At 56.0% G+C, this 16,646-nt stretch overlaps 1 protein-coding gene across 8 annotated transcripts in view; it reads left to right on the top strand.

Annotated features, from left to right (window-relative positions):
* Positions 1-16,646, top strand: part of ZMIZ1 (zinc finger MIZ-type containing 1) — a 248,024-nt gene that overhangs the window by 67,318 nt on the left and 164,060 nt on the right. For all 8 annotated transcript variants that reach the window (XM_034930952.3, XM_034930956.3, XM_034930955.4 and 5 more), the window contains exon 3: positions 3,455-3,550. The gene's annotated coding sequence lies outside the window, so the exon portion shown is untranslated. The remainder of the gene's footprint in view (positions 1-3,454; positions 3,551-16,646) is intronic.

The raw sequence follows: 16,646 nt of genomic DNA on the forward strand, positions 1-16,646 counted from the left end.
GCAAACCTTCCCCCTCTCCCCACCCTCCAGGGTCTCCTTGGGGCAGGCCCAGCTCGTCTCTGGGACCCCCCAGCCTGTCCCAGGAAGTCAAGACGGTGCCCATTTCTGTCTGTGGCGAGGACCCCAGCCCTGCCTTGGGCAGGGTGAGGTAAGCAGGAGGCCCCTGTTTCCTGCCGAGATCTTGGGGTGTGCTGGGTGCTCAGTGCATCTGTGTGGAATGAATGAATGATTTCATCAGAAGGGGGCCTACTCAGAGTCAGCCCTAGATTGCTGCTGCTGTTGAAGCCTCTCAGGGAAGGAGACCCTTCTGGTCACTTGAGGGAGGTGGAGAGAAGTGGTGAAGGGCTGGCAATGGCATCCCTGCCAGGCTGTCTGGGTTCACATCTTGGTTGTGTGACCTTGGACTGGTTTCTTAACCTTCTGTTTCCTCATCTGTAAAAAATGGGTATAGTACTGACCTCATAGGTTGTGGTAAGATTAAGTGGATTAATTTACATAAAGTGCTTAGAACAGTACAGCTAAAGGTTAAATATCACTATCCATTTCATCACTCTTATTATGATTAGAGGGAGGCTTACAGGGAAGCACATGAAGATTAGGCATCCTGGCCTCTCCTGGGCACAGCCCTGGTGAAGGCTGGGAATTGCTGGGAGCTATAGAGTGTTCTAGGTGGGAGGGGCAGCAGTTTGCAAACAGGAACATTTCTATGTAAGTATTTCTGGTAAACTGTTAAACAGGGGCCTCATGAGAAAGGGGCATGGATTCCTAAGAATCTAGGAATTTGTTGTGATTTCTTTTCTGATTCTAAATATATATTTGTAATTTTAAATAATTTTTAAAACAGGGCCTCCAAAATTGTATAAGCCTCAGGCCCTGCAACCTGAGCCATTCCTGATTGTTTCTGTTATTGTGATTGTATTTCTGTGGCCCAGCCCTGTGCTGCCCACTTTGGTGGTCCTGACAGGATGGCCCAGCCTTGGGGTCCCAGGGACCTGTCTTCTCACCCTATGGACAGCGGTGTTATGTGCAGGTTGGCCTCTGAGCTGTAGTCTACACTTCACACCCCAGATGGAGGGAGCTCTGAGGGAGCAGACAAAGGAAAATGGGTACCTCAGGGAAGGTCTCTGAAGGAGTCTTCTCTGCATATGCAGGACACAGAGCCCTGTGCCCAGAGGCTTAGTGGCCAGCCCTGCTGCTCCTACTCACCCGGACTAGGTGTGGCAGGCCAGGCCCCTCTCCCTTCCCACTCCCCCTCGGTATGTGCCCTGGTGGACAGGCAGGGGCGGGTGGGGCCGTGGGAAGCAGGCTGCTGAGTTGGAACAGTCACCCCTACAGTGGTCGTTGAGTGGCTGGCTGTGTACCAAGCTTCAGGTTCCTGCCGGGTGCAGACCCAGAATTGTCCTTGCCCTCTGGGAGCTCTCCCGGTAACTGGGACCACAAGATTTGCACCTGGAAGGGCAAGGGGTGAGCAGGGGAAGGCTGTACTAGACCCATCTCTCTCCGAGAGGAGGCAGGAGAGCCCAGAGGTCGTGAGGGCTGGACCCTGGGGGAGGACCTCTGAGAGGACGGGCCCTCGGCTTGGGGGGTGCTCCCAGGGTGGGCGCTGTGGGCCCTGGCGCCTCTGCCAGCAGCAGGGCCTCTCGGCCCGGGCTCTGACAGGGACATTTATAACTCACAGCTGTGCGGTCCTGGGCCCAACTGACTGTGGTAAACCGATCTGGCTTCAGGAAGTCCCGTCCCGAGGCCACTCCCCATCCCGACCCCCACACTCTCCTTCACCTCCTGACACCCACATCCTGTTCTCAGCGGGAGGGGCAGGCGGCGGGCACTGGGCCAGGGGCCCAGCCAGGGTCTCCAACCTGTGGGCAGAGTGGGAAAGGACAGAGAGCAGCAGTGAGGCCCCAGTGCTGCGGGGTGCCCACCATTGCCAGCCTCCTCTCAAAGCACACACAGGGAGGCAGAGGCCCAGAGGCAGTGCGAGGCCCCCAGGAGCCCACAGGGTCAGAGCGCCAAGAGCATAGGTTGTAGGGCTCAGGGGAACGTTCTGCGCCTCCAGATCTACCTAGAGAGGGGATTCGCCTTCTGGCCTCTGTGGACCCACTCCAGCCAAAAGGAGCCTGACGGGAGGGGCAGAGTGAACCAGAGGCCTCAGAGAATGCTGGGAAAGACGCCATTTTGGGCCCTGGGCCTTGGGCTGGCCCTCCTTTGGGACACCCCGTCCCCAAGATGCTTCGTGCCCATCCCACCTAGATCCTCCCAGCCTAGTTCAAGTGTGGGGCCAAAAATGGTCTTGCCCAGTGCTAGAAAGAGAGACAGTACTAAAGGCTGCAGCACACCATGGCTCTGACCCCTTACATCCCTTGGCCTGATACAATGACCAGTTCTTGGGCCCCATCAGCCAGCCCGCCCCTCCTCCATGCCTCTCCCTCTTCTTCTGCACAACGTAAGGGTTGATAGACAGTAGGGAGTTTGCCAAAGCTTGGCCCAGGTAAATCTGGTAGTCTACAGCAAGATTCTAGAATTAGATAGTACCCAACAGGACATATATTTTTGTTTTACTAGTTACAATTTATTAAAGAGTATCAGAAATATATAACTAGCCTATCAAATCAATTATTTCAAGGGCATGATTGCTTTGGACAAGGCCAGATTTATTGGAGCTTAAAAAAAAAGTGAGTGGAAGGTGAACATTAAATTAAGTCATCACACAGGTAGATCTCAGCTCAGACCAAGAATCCTAAAGAGCGTGGAGGAAGAGCTGAAGTTTGGGGAGCACAATCTAACTCATCACCAGGACTCTTTTCTGCTTTAAACTCTGCATCTGGGCCTCCTCTCCCAGTTATAAGCAAAACAGCCAGCCCTGAACCTTGTAGGAGGGGCAAGGGAGTGAGCTGGTTTTCCCGAGGTGCGTACACACATAAAATGGCTCCAAGTGTTGGTCAGGGATCTGGTGAGCAATTCATAATGAGGAAAGAATTCAGGCAGGGGTCACAGAGTGGCTTTGGAAGTGGCTGCCGGCCGGCCGTGTGAGATAATTCCCCGAAGCCAGGCACGGCACAGAGAGGAGGCCACAGCAAGGGCTTTGTACACCCGGCTAAAAATACCCCCGACAGCTTCTCCCTGTCACCCTGCCTGGGGGCCGTACAGGAAAGTGATGCTGTTCTGCTTTTCCTACTAAGAAGAGAAAGACAACACAAAGTCCCCAGTCCCGGAAGAAACAAAACTTATATTTATATATTTTTCCAAATCCACTAGGAGGAATTGGCTTGCTGGTTGGAGTGCGGCTGGGCGGGGAAGACACAGCCAGCTCTGATAAATCAGGCATCCCGGGGTGTGCTTAAGTGACCCAAGAGGCCGCTGAGATTAGCTTGGCGGCAGGGACAGAGGTGGGAGGGGAGTGGACGGCACACCGGCCTGCTGTCACACACGTCTCATCTCTCCCCTGTGTACCCAGGAGGAAGAGGAGGAGGCCCGTTGGCGTCGGACCAATGCTGCAAGGGGTGTGAGGAGAGGAGCCGCTGTTTTTCACTGAGCTGCCATACCCCGAAAGGTAACACCAGCCCCCGATGCCCAGGCCATACCATCACCTTTGCCTAAGCCTGGGCAGGGGCAAGCCCTAGCAGCCCAGAAGTGCTGTGGCTGGACCAGAGCTGAGGGTTTTCAGCTGCTTCTCACAGCCTTTCCTGGGCCTGGCTGCAGGGCCTCTCTATAACTCCTTGTGTGGTGCTCATACTGCCAGAAAAGGCTTCTGGGTGTCAGTTTGTCTGTCTCCAAAATGGGGCACTGGGCTCAGGTCCTGTACTTACCTCAGTTCTCAAGGATTCTGTGAGTCAGTTGTGTCTGATTTGGTTGAGCCATCTTAGCAGCCTGGCTCAGTTGGAATTCTAGGGCTGTAGCCAGGGGTCCCAGCCTTTGTGGATGCTGGATTCTAAGGCTACGAGGTCCACAGTGCCATGTGGGGCTTGAGAAGAGAGGATTTTCCAAAGCAGACCTGGCTGGAGATGTGCTTCACTGGGGATGTGGCTGTGGTCTCCTTTGTGGCAGCGTTCAAAATTCCAAAGTTCTCCCTGTCAGCTCTGGGCAAGAATTATTATCTGCATTTTCAGACCACGAGAACAAGGCACAGGGAAGTTAATGGTGCCTGCCAGGGATCACACAGCTAGCTCTGGCCACGCCACAGCAGCTTGGCTTCATCCTATTTGCCATACCAGCTTCTATGCTTTTACTTCGACCGTACTGCACTCATCCTCTCAAGAGAAGTTCTGCTTTTGAGGCCAAGCAACCACTAGTCTGTATTGTGTGCCTGTGAGACCCATCCATCCATCCATCCATCATCCAGCCACTTACCTGTCCATCTCTCCATCCATCCCTCTTTCTTTTAGTCCTTCCACACTCATCCACCCATTCATCCCTCCACCACCTATCCGTCCTTCCATCCAACTACTTACCCACCCATTCCCCCCATCCACCCATCTATTTACTCTTTAATTCACTCATCAAATATTCATGGACTCTCACACCAGGCCAGGCCCGCATTAAGGGCTGGGGTTTTTGTTTTTGTTTTTGGTTTTTTGAGGCAGGGTCTCATTCTGTCACCTAGGTTGGAGTGCAGTGACACGAACATGATTCACTGCAGCCTCGACCTCCCAGGCTGAAGCGATTCTCCCACCTCAGCCTCCCGTGTAGCTGGGACTACAGGCATGCACCGCCACGCCCAGCTGATTTTTAAATTTTTGTGGAGACGGGGTCTCACTTCGTTGTCCGGGGGTGGGTTTTGAAGACAGAGCCAATTTAGCCCTGCCCTGAGAGGGTGTGGTGTGCAATGGAGTACGACTCAGATCCCAGAGCCAGACTGAGTTCCATAAGGCAGTGCTCAAAGCCTGTGTGGTGACCATGACGACACAGGGGACGAGGGAGAGGGGACGTGGCTGATTCTGCAGGCAGACATTCGGGGAGGAGGAGGCGGCATTGCTCATGCATTCATTCCCCAGGTGTTGACCGAAAAAGTCTGTCAGGAACTCTTTAAGTTCAGAGATACAGCAGGGAATAAAGCAGACAAAACTCCCTGCCCTTACGGCGCTTGTACTCTCATGAGGAGGCATGGATGATAAATACCTAAAAAGTGAATAGGTCAGGTGACGCTAAGTTTTAAGAAGACAAATTTAGCCAGGTAGGAGCACAGAGTCTACAGTATAAAGTACTCTTTCACTAGTCAAGGAAAGCTTTTTTTTTGAGACAGAGTCTCACTCTGTCACTGTAACCTCGACCTCCCCAGCTGAAGTGATTCTCCCACCTCAGCCCCCTGAGTAGCTGGGACTACAGGCACACACCATCATGCCTGGCTAATTAGTGTACTTTTAGTAGAGATGGGGTTTTCCCATGTTGCCCAGGCTGGTCTCGAACTCCTGGACTTAAGTGATCCACCTGCCTCAGCCTCCCAAAGTTCTGGGATTACAGGTGTGAGCCACTCTGCCTGACCCAAGAAAGGCTTCTGTTAAGTTGGCCATTTAAGATACCTGAATGCAGCCAGGGAGTCTGCAGGGATGTACTTGACCTGTTCAAAGAAATGCAAATAATCCAGTGTGGCTGGGAGGATGTCAGGATAGGGGGCGAAGTCAGAGAGATCATGGAGGACCCACTCCTGTAGGCGGACAAGCGTGGAGCAGAGAGATAGCTGGGAAGCTGTTGCCCACATCCAGGTAGAGGTGATGGGAACAGGGACGAAGGGGTAGTGGAGGAAGAGGTGGGAAGCCATCAAAGGCTGAATATATTTCAGAGACCCAGCAGGCAGGCTCGCTAGTGGATTAGAGGTGGAGGATTTAAAAAGACGGAGACAGTCAGGGAAGGCCCTTGGGTTTGGGACAGGAACCAGTGGTAGAAGGGAGGTGGTTATTTGCTCAGCCAGGGACAATGGCCGGGGAGGGCTGCGTGAAGCTGAGGAGTTCTGTTTCAGACACATTGAGTTTGAGATGCCTTTGAGACGTTCAAGTGGAAAGATTGAGGGGGCAGCTGGAAATATGAGTCTGGAAGGCAGAGAGAGGTCCCAGACTAGAGATATAAATTTGGGAGTTGTCGTGGATTGATGGTGTTGCAAGTCGTGAGGCAGATGAGATCACTCGAGAGTGTGTGGCGCTTGAGAGGGTCAGGAGCCTGAGTGTGAGTCACGGGGCACCCAGCCGTTTAGGGGAGTGAGTGGGTAAGGGGTCTGCAGAGGAGCTGGAGAAGGTGCAGCCAGGGAGGGGAACAGAAAGCAGGCTCTGAGTGGACAAGCAAGACTCTGCTGGGCAGTGCATGGAAAGGACTCTGTATGCTGCAGTGGGAACAGCCTACACAAAGGCTCAGAGGCCTCAATAAACCAGCCATATTTGGAGAGGGCTAATGGAGAGAGAGGAGAGACCACACCGCCTTCCTGCCCACACTTGGCCACACAGGGGCTAGGGGCTGTGGGCAAGCGCATGCCTGGGCCCTCCCCATCACCCTGGCCGGCACTCCCTGACCCTGGCCGAGCATCTTGCCCTGATGTCTGTCCACTTTCGCACTTTCTTCAGCTAGCACTATGGACCTCCCTCCTGCTTTCTGGGGCTCCTCCCCCTTGTCCAAAAACGCAGGGCTCCAGGTGGCAGGTCACATGCTGCCCATGGGGAAGAGGCACCGAGCAGCTCCCTATTGAGCACCTGAGCATGGTGTGGATCCTTTATCCTAAAAGACGTGAACCTTCCCAGGCCGCGAGTGAGTGTCAGAGCACCTGCTCCCAGTTAGGGGAGCTCTCTGCCTTTGGTGGGCAATCATATACGTGCGTGTCAGTGTTGTGTCACTTCATTCTTTCTCCATCTCTGTCTCTCTCTTTCTCAGCCTCTACTGCAAACATCAGCAGTGCCCCCTCCAGGCCAGGCCCCGGGCTGGGTAGGATCCCGAGGAACAAGTGAGCTCCTGACCTTCCAGGAGCTCCCCACCGCTCCATCTCTCCCTTGGCTCCTGAATTACATTTTTGGTGCTCAGGAGCCTGAGCCTGACTTAGAATTCCAGCTTTGCCACCCACCAGTAGTATGTCTTGGGGCGTTGCAGCTGCCCTGTACTGCAGTTCACAGGAGAGGGCACCCCGAGACTCTGGAAACAGACCCAGGAGCTTCTGAGCTATCCCTCTGCTCTGGCTGAGGTTTGACCCCGGGCCCACTCACCCCTCTCTCCACAGCAGAGTTGTGGGTCTTGTCAGATGCTCTTCCCCTTCAGCGTGCAGCTCTAGTCCCACCTTCTCCAGAAAGCCTCCCTTGACCACTCTGAGGTCAACCAGTGTTTCCTAAGCACCTGTGTTGTGCCAAATGCAGGGCTCGAGTCAGGGTGTGCAGAGATGACAGTGGAGGGTTTCTGCGCTGAGAACTGGCAGTCCAGATGGGGTGGTGGGGGGACAGGTAAAGAACCCACACCTTCCATCATAACAGTGAGCACTGCAGGTGCCCAGCAGAGAGAACGGCCTTGACTTGGTCAGGAACGGCTGCACACAGTATAGCTGCCCTGAACAAGGCCAGAGGCCGGGCAGGTGTGCAAGGTGTGATAGGGGCTGGGGGGTGGGGGTGGAGAGAAGAGTGTGTCCAGGCAAAGGAGACTCGGGAGCACAGTCCAGCCCGTCTGCAGAGTGAGTGCAGTCTGACATGGCCAGGACGTGAGAGGAGGCTCAGGAGACTTTTCCAGGCTGAGAATTGAATGGAGCCAGGCAGGGACTTGTGGACCTCCTCTCCCTCAGGAAAGTCAGGGGGAGATGCCCCTCCAACTCTGCATCGGGGACTAGGGCAGCAGCAGCAGCTGCTCTGATGATGCATGGCTCTGTGGCAGAGCGGTGGCAGGAGGCTTCGGGTAATCTCATTAGTGTGCCCGGCGGAGGGGACGAGTAATCCCGTGCCTTTAGACTCACTTTTCTTTAAGCCTGTCCCTATCCATTCTCTCCCTAAATCCTTGTACTGCTTTGGTGACGTCAGGCGGGACTGGACTGGACTTACCTCCATTGAACTGATGGGTAAAACAGGGTTAGAGAGGAAAATTCTTGCATGATGCCATAGCTCACAAGGGGCAGGAACTGCATCCGTCTGACTCCAGAACCCATGCTCTTATAATCCTCTACTATCTCCCAGACTGTCTTAGACTATCCAGGCTTATAGACTGCCTGTCCACTGGCCCCATTTTGCAGGTGAGGAAACCGAGGCCCAGAGAAGGTAAGACACTTGCCTAGGGCCACGCAGCAAGTCAAGGACAGCACTGGCACCAGAAGCTCACCTGGCCTGTTTGTGTCCCCACCCCACCCCACAAGCAGGCACAGGGATCCCCCTGGTCCCTGCCCATTTCTGCCTGGAGCACCCACTGTGCTTGGTCTTCCTGCAGTCTTTGGCACCGGCTCCGGTGGAAGGCACCAAGTTCCTCATCAGAAGGCTCCATTGTGCCTATTGTTTAAATATAGATTACTAATGAAATGCCTTTTCATTGCCTTCCCAGTGAATAGTTTCCGTGTAAAGTTAATTTGCAGTGTTATGTAAATTCTGTTTAACTTCAATCAAGTTTCTAATTATGTTTTTACCGCAGTAATTCCCATTTGATTTGTCATCTCCTGTTAGGTATTCAATGTTCGGTGGGCGGGCTTGCTTTCCGTCTGCCTCTCAGTTTTCCAAGGCCCTGACCTCCTCTCTGCTGTGTGTCTGTCTCCGTGGCTCCTGGCTTCTTCATCCCCTTCGGCTTCTTGGTGGCTCATTTCCCACCTCCTCGCCATCCCTCCATCTATCTCCTGCCCTCCACCTTCCTTCTTTCTTCCTCTTGCCCAGCTGCACCTTCTTCCCCTTCTGTTTTCTTCTTCTCTGTCTCCCCTCCTCCCTCCTTCCTGCCCTCTTTCCCCCTCCCCCTCTGTCTGTGTCTTCCTTCTCTGTATCTTCTTTCTGTAGCTTCCTTTCTTCTCTCTATTCCACTCATGGCCTTGCCTCTCACTCTTCCTCCCTTTCTGTGTCTTTCTCCACTGACAAGACTCTCTCCTGCCTCCTCTGCTCACATTTCCATCCCAGTGCTCTTCCTCTCCTGAGGTCTTCTCTCCCTCCTCCTCCACAGTAGAGCCTTTCCCGAAGCTGCATTCCGGAGTGCCCGCGCGACAGAGCCTGCGAGGTGTGCTGGGCTGGGGGCTGGGGCCACCAGAGGAGCCCTGTGCAGCCCTGAGTTGTTGGGGTGGGGGATTGGTGAAGAACACAGAGTCTAGGGTTGGGGTCTCCGGGTTCAAATCCCACCCCACCCCTTGTTAACTGTGTGACCTTCCAGTTAGTTCACATTGATTTCTGTGCTGCATCCATAAAATGGGGTGATAATTTTACCTGCCTCCACAGTAAAGCCCTTCCCGAGGCTTCATTCTGCAGCCCTGAGACAGTGGGGTGGGGGATTGGTGAAGAACACAGAGTCATGGAGTTATTGTAAGAAGTCAGTGAGATAACCTATGTGAACGGCTTTAGCGGAGGGAGGGGCTTGGCCAGAATTAGCCTTTTTACTTTCTTAAGAGACAAGGTCTTGCTTTGTCACCCAGGGTGGAGTGCAGTGGCTCACTGCAGCCTTGACCTCCCAGGCTCAACTGACCCTCCCACCTCAGCCTTCTGAATACCTGGGACTATAGGTGCATTCCAGCATGCCTGGCTAATTTTTAAAATTTTTATTAGAGACAAGGTCTCACTATGTTGCCCAGGCTGGTCTCAAACTCCTGGGCTTAAGCAGTCCTCCCATCCCAGCCTCTCAATGTGCTGGGATTATAGATGTGAGCTGCCACACCCAGCCCAGGAATTAGCTTTTATTTGGGAACTCTTGGCCATGCCTTTCATTTTTTGCAGCCTTCCTGAGATGCATCTGCAGTGAGTTTCTGGAGTCCTGGGGGTCAGGACTGAGGCCAGGGAAGGGTGGGAGCGGGCTGCAGACCCCCATAGAGCTGGCATTTCCCGCTCCCCACTCTCCACCCCTCAGCCTTCCTCCCCTAGAGCAGGGTCTCAGCTCTGCCTGTCAAGAGATGTGGCCTCCTTCTGTCTTAGTGGGCCCATCTCAGGCTGTGAGGACAAGCCTGCCACCCTAGGGTAGTAGCGGAGACACAGATCCCCAATGCTGGAAAAGTGCTCAAGACTCTGGCCCACAGGCCTTTCCCAACCAACAGACCAAAGGCAGAGCCGCTCCTGCTGAGTTGGACTAGACACCCCCTTCTTCTACCCTCCCTCACCCCCTAGATGCCCCAAAGGCTATAATATACCATGAACTCTAGCTACAAAACCACTGGTCCAGGTGCAGCATGTTGGCAGCTCTGCCATTTATCACAGGGACTTCTCTCTGAGCCTTGGCTCCCCTCCTGTGTGGCCCCAACGTTGGGCTTTGGGATTCTCCCTGGGTTTGGGGATTGTCCCTGTAGTCAGGGAACGGCTGGGCGGCCACAGTTTCCCAGCAGACATCTGCCCTCTGGGTGGGGAGGGTGGAAGGAAAACACCAGACACAGGCAGGGCTGGGGCTGGGCGGGTGCTCTGCCCCCTCCCTCTGCTCCCGCTTCCTCCCCGACTCTGCTGGGCTTCCCACCCAGCAAGCCCCTGGCACATCCAGGAAGCAGAAAACAAGTGCTTGGGGAGGGCATTCTTCTGGGTGAAGAAGGGCAGCCGGTCACTTGTCCTTCAGAGACACAGAAGCCTGGGCCACATGACTACCTGACCCACAAGTGGCTGTGCGTGTGTGTAGTGTACGTGTGTGTGTGTGTGTGTGTATCCCTGTCCCTGGTCAAGGAAACCTTAGCCATCACGTGGCTGGTTTCTCTCGCTATTTGTCCAAGTAAGCAGTTCAGGCCAGCTGCAGCCAGGAGGCCGTGACACAGAGCCAGGGAGAAGGGCCACATTGGTGTGGGTGGTGGCAGCGAGGATCGCCATGGGCATCAGGGAGCCCCGAGCTGGGTCCTAGAGCTCTTGGGCCTCAGAATCTGGTATGGGGAGGCCTGGGCTGGGGAATGGCCTTGCTCTGATCCTCTGCCCTCCCTGGACAACTGACCTCCCTGCCCCAACCCATCTGTCAAGAAAAGGCACAGAGCTTGATAACAGAGAACCCTCTCAGCCCTAAATGGAGAGGGTGGGCACCTTCTGACCAGGGGGAGCCAAGAAAGACAGAGTCCTCACCAGAGAAAGGGGCACACATGGGCACAACCACCGTGTGTATGGCCCCTGGAGTGTGCTTTAGAGCCCTGGCCTCCGTGGCAGGAGTGTGGAAGCCAGGCCTCCCGTGTGCATCCATCAGACCACTGAATTATTAGCACCTACTGTGTGCCAGGACCTGGGCTAGGCAGGGATAGAGGTTGTCAGAACACAGACCTTCTGGAAACTTCGTCAAACCCTCGCCTCTGTGACATATTTTCTTCCCATTGGATGGGCAGCATCACCTTTCATTGCAGAACCCCTGTGATCTTGTCATGAGCTGGCCATTTCCCACCCCACTGCCATTCCAGGAGGATGCAACCCCTACATTGTTGCAGGGCTCAGGAAGAGCAGTGAGAGGCACCGCCGAGCCTCTCATGGACCAAGCAGGTGTTTCTAGCCAGGGAGAGTGTCCCCTTCCTCTAGGGAGGTGTGAGCCAGACCCTGGGCTTCCAGAGCAAATGTGTGCATGTGGGCAGAACACAGAGGCCCTGGGCTCGGACACCTGGGGGCCTTCTCCTAGCCCACATGGGGAGCAGAGCACCAGGGGAAGTGGCAGCTGCAGAGTGGGGCCTCCCCAGGCCTTCATCGAGGTTTGTCAGCCCGCATACTGTGTCTTGCATAGATGACACCATCCCTGGGGGCCTGGAGGAGGAGGGCTGTGGTGGCTTTTTGGGGCCATGCTTCTGAGAGCCCACCTGCGTTCATGTGTCTGTTTGTCCCCCTCCTCCCTGCTTCTTCCCTCTTTCCTTCCTTTGACAAACATTTCCTGGCAGCCAAGTCTGTATGGGGCCCACGCTCCACAAAAGATACATCCCTCACCCTGCATGATCACGGCCGAACTGGAATCCAGCAACATTCCAGGGTGGGCCCAGGGCCAGGCCCAGGTAAGGCCTAGGAGAGAGCTGGCTCTTGGCTAGGGGGCAGGGCATGGCTGACCCCACAGGCTCCCCTGGGTTCTGAGGAAGCTTAGGCGTACTTCCCCAGGATAGGCCAACGGCAGAGCCCACCAGGTGCCTGAGACAAGGGGGTGTAGAGAGCCAGCATCAAGGCCACACAGAGCTTGTCTCTGTTGTGATGAGAACTAGGGTATTCAATCTGGAAGAGTCCCACAGGCTCGTGTGCTCAGGCTGTTCTAGGAAACGCCTGTCCAGAAAAGGGGTGGAGCTGGGTGGCCAGGGCTGAGGGTGACGCAGATCCGCCATCATGCCACCTACAACTGAATGTGGATTCTGGGCCGGGGTTTTTATAAAGCTGCTGGGTCAGCATCCCAGAATGCTGCCTAGGCCTGTACGTCCCCAGCCTCAGCTTGCGTATCTCTGGGGTCATGAGGCTTACTACTGCCATCTTGTAGCTCCTCCTGGGACATGGGGTCCTGGCCTCCCACCAGGCTGACGCTGACTTCTGTCTTCCACCCTGCTTGTCTTAGGGCCACAGACTTTAGGCCCTTGGCAGTTTCCGATTGAGTCCCTCCTGGGCTTTCCTCCCTGCAGGCAGAGCATCAAGCTGGGTCTGTACATGGCCCCGCCAGGGCCTGTTTGATTGGGGTAATCTGGACAAGTCATCAGTGGCCTGCGCTGGCAGCCAGGGTGTGGCTAAAGTCAGTTCCTGCCTAAGCTGGGCTGACCCACCTTCTCACCACTCAGGAGCTCCCAGAGCCAGGAGGGACTGCTGTGAGTTTGCCTTCATGAGGAGGCCCTTGGGCTGCCTTTGGTACAGGCAGGAGACCTGGATCCCTGCTCTGTCCCTGTCTCTGTCCCTGTCCCTGGGGTAATCTCGAGCAAGGCTGGGCCCCAGGCAGGCCCACACCCCCTCCCATCTGTGTTCATCCCCAGCACTAAGCCAAGAGGCTTTTGTCCCTGGTGGGCCGTCGGCCAGCTGGAAGAGTCCTCCTTGCTCTCTGGCCTATTTGCTTTCTGAGTCCCTCTGCCCTGGGAGAGCATGAATGGGCAGGAGAGGGGACTGGAGAGGGCTGAGGGCCTCTGTTCAGATCTCTGCCCTCACTGGGTAGGGCTGCCAACCTCTGCACTCCCACCATACCCCCAACCTGTGGACAGGTGAGCCTCCAGTTCCTGAGGCCACAGGGAATGGGCTGGATTCACCTGGAGGCCATGGGTAGCCTTGCAGCCCCTGGGCCAAGCTCCCCTCCCACCCAGACTCCTCCAGACACTTCAAGCGTTCAGGCATGCCAAGTCAGGGTGGGGTGAAGGGGTCTTTCTCTAGGCGCTGTGCCTGTGGTTGACATCACATTGTCCTCATGTGGGGCTGCGTGGCCCCGTGGGGTGGCACGCCTTCTGCAAGAGCTCGACCTCCAGGAAGTTCTGCATTCGAAGGCTGAACTTGGCCTTGGTTCACTCTTCCTCTCATCCTGGTCTCTTGGGCATGACTTCTCCCAGGGGACACTGCTGTCTGCTGACATGGAAAGGCAGGGATTCAATCAGGGGCCCCCGCTCAGCTGTGTCTGAAGTGTGCCCTCCTGGGAAGAAAACCCAGCAGCACTTTTGTCGAGGCCTCACACTGGAAAATGAACGGTGGGAGGCCTAGAGGTAAAAGGCCAAAGGCCACTAAGCAGGCCAGCATGGCCTGCCCACTCCAGCCCCCAGAAAGCATTGGTGCTTCTGAGGAGGCTTCCTCGGCCCTCCCTCTCCCCTGGGCTGGGTGGGGCCAGTGGGACAGGAAGCCAGGGCGGGCCTGGAGGATGGGGCTCAGGGTGGCCTGGGCCTGAGCCAGGGATGAGGCGAAACCCAACCCTGGCCTGGCCCCGGACCTGCAGCCGTGCAGGTCACTAGGCCTCGGCGAGTGGCCACCCGCCCACCCAACAGGAAGCCCTGCCCAGACACCACCTTTGCCCCACCCCGTATTCTCTACAGGGTGGCACTTCTCCTATTTCCCATGAGAGCTGCTGCCAGGAATCGTGCCCTCTTGAGAAAGGAAGCCTGACCTCGGGCCGCCCTGCCTCTGACCTGCGCTGACCCCCTCCCTGGGCCTCCCCGTGGTGGCAGCTCTGGGCCCACGCCCATCCCGCACCCCCCACACATGCTAATGACTTTTCTCCTCTCAGACACAGCCTGTAACCCTTGGGGACCTAGCAGGAGAAACCTCACAGTGGGACTAGGCCTGGGAGCCAGGAGGCTGGGGCTCTTGGTCTGGGATCCTCCACCAACCTGCTTGTGCACCTGGGCAAGTCACTCAGCCACTCTGGGTCTCATCTGTAGAAATACAGGGAGAGGCAGACACTCTGCCCAGCAATGAGCATCCCATGGGATAAAGGGTTTGGGGTGGGTTGAATGTGTGCCCTGTGAAGGCAGCCAGGCTTGGGGGGTGATAACACAAAACCTCCCCATCCACCCCTGTCTGCCTGGAAAGGAGCCCCTTCTCTCATCTCCCAGAAGCCGGGCGACGGAGCATGCCTCCATCTCTCAGCTCTGCTCAGGGAGCTGGGCCAGAAGCAGGGATGGGGCTGTGCTGAGGGGCAGGCTCTCCCACCACCCTGCCAACCCCGTCCTCTTCCTCCCTCCTGGTGGGTTCTCTCTGACCCATGACCCACCTCCCCAAGTAAGCCCAAGCCCACCTCAGTATCAGCAGGGGTAGCAGCTTAGGGGATCAACTGTGTCTTAAAGGGGGCCAAGCAGAGGGGTCAGGGCACCACGGGGAAAGACCAGAGTCGTTGTGACATTGGATGGGTTAAGACAGATCCGGGGGCCACCTTGAGCTCCTGGGCGAGCTGAAAGCTTGTCAGCAGCAGGGAAGACCAGGCACCTGAGCAGCCAAGCCCCTGCCATGGGGTGGCCACAGCTCAGACTCTGGTGGCCTTGGACACATTGCTGCTCTGAGCCTCAGTGTCTGCTTCTGGCAAGTGGACCTTTCAGAGCCAGTGTCTTAGGGTGCTGTGAGAAGTCCTTAAGATTTGGGGACACAGTGCTGGGTCCCCTGCGGCCCTTCCCTTTGAATCAGCCTTTTCCCTGCGAGGGAAACATTACAGGTCAGGATTAGGACTAGATTTCGTAGGCAGTGGGGAGCCACTGAAAGTTCTTAGAGGAGGAGTAGTGAGTTCATGGGGAGAGGAACCGGCAGCAGAGAAGCCTGGCACACTCATCCGGTGTTGGAGCCCTGATTCAAGAGGGGTCACGGGGCAAAGAAAGTTGGCCCAAGTGGGTGTCAGCACCAGCTGGGCTTGGGAGGCCTCAGTTTTCCTCCTGTAGCTGGGTGCCTGTCCGCAAGGCTGGAGAGGCGCTGCTCAGAGCCAGCACTGAGGCTGGCACCACCACCCCTCCTTCTTCCTCTGGTGCCCCTGAGTCCCACCGGCGTGGGGTTGTCTGGGTTTGCCACTCAGGCCCGGGTGGGCCCCACTGCTTCTCCCTCCCTCCATGGCTTTCTAGCTCTGAATGGGAGTGGACTCTGGAGGCTGCAGTGGGCTGCGGGATGTGAGCCAGGGTGGGGGCATTGGCGGTGGGTGGAGTCACGGGCTGGGTGGCCATGAGTCAGGAATTGCTGGGCCTGTGTGTCATCTGGCTGCGTGCTGTGCTGGCTCCTCCCGCCTGTCTGCCTCATCTCGCCCGCCGCCATCTGGGCCCCCTGGGCTGCTCCACCAGGTGATGGTGCTCTGCTCTGTTTATAAGAGTTCAAAACGTAGGATGGAGTAGTCAGGGGACCGGGCTCTAGGGCCCAGGCTCCCCCAACACCAGAGGTGACCTTGGGCAGGTCCCCTTCCTCTTCTCTGAGCCAATTTCCCCCATTGAAGAGTGGATATTAGGCTGGCCAAGGGATTTCAGCCATGGCCCCGGATGAGATCTGAGGCAGCTTTGAAAGATAGCCCAGCCCAGTACAGTGGCTCACACCTGTAATCCCAGCACTTTGGGAGGCTGAGGCAAGAGGAGCACTTGAGCTCAGGAGTTTGAGACCAGCCTGGGCAACATGGCAAAACCCTGTCTCTACAAAAAATATAAAAAATTAGCTGGGTGTGGTGGTGGGCGCTTGCAGTCCCAGCTACTGGGAGGGTTGAGGTGGGAGGATCGCTTGAGCCCAGGAGGTCGAAGCTACAGTGATCAGAGATTACACCACTGCACTCCAGCCTGGGTTACAAAGTGAGACTCTGTCTCAAAAAAAGAAAAGAAAGAAAAAAGATAACCCACCCCAAACAAGTTAAATCAGATCTCCGGGGCGGGGCCTGCGGCCAGGCTTGAAAGCTCTAGTCTGGATGGCCTCAGACGGGCTGCTTTCTCCGCCCTGCCTGGATCCCCAGGCAGCACTGTGGGCTGGTGCATGGGTTCTGGAGCCCAGAGGCTGTTCTGAGTACAGCTCTACCACTTTCTAATACTGGGCAAGTAAATTCATGCCTCTGAGCCTCTGTTTCCTCATCTGTGAGATGGGGCTAACACCACCCACCTTATAGAATGTGTACCAGCGTCAGCCACCATGTTCTTTGATCTAAGCCAGTTACGCACCACTGCTGGCTTCACTGCCCATTCATTCTTCCAG

This window comes from Pan paniscus, chromosome 8 (genome assembly GCF_029289425.2).
Source record: "Pan paniscus chromosome 8, NHGRI_mPanPan1-v2.0_pri, whole genome shotgun sequence".
NCBI classification, from domain to species: domain Eukaryota; kingdom Metazoa; phylum Chordata; class Mammalia; order Primates; family Hominidae; genus Pan; species Pan paniscus.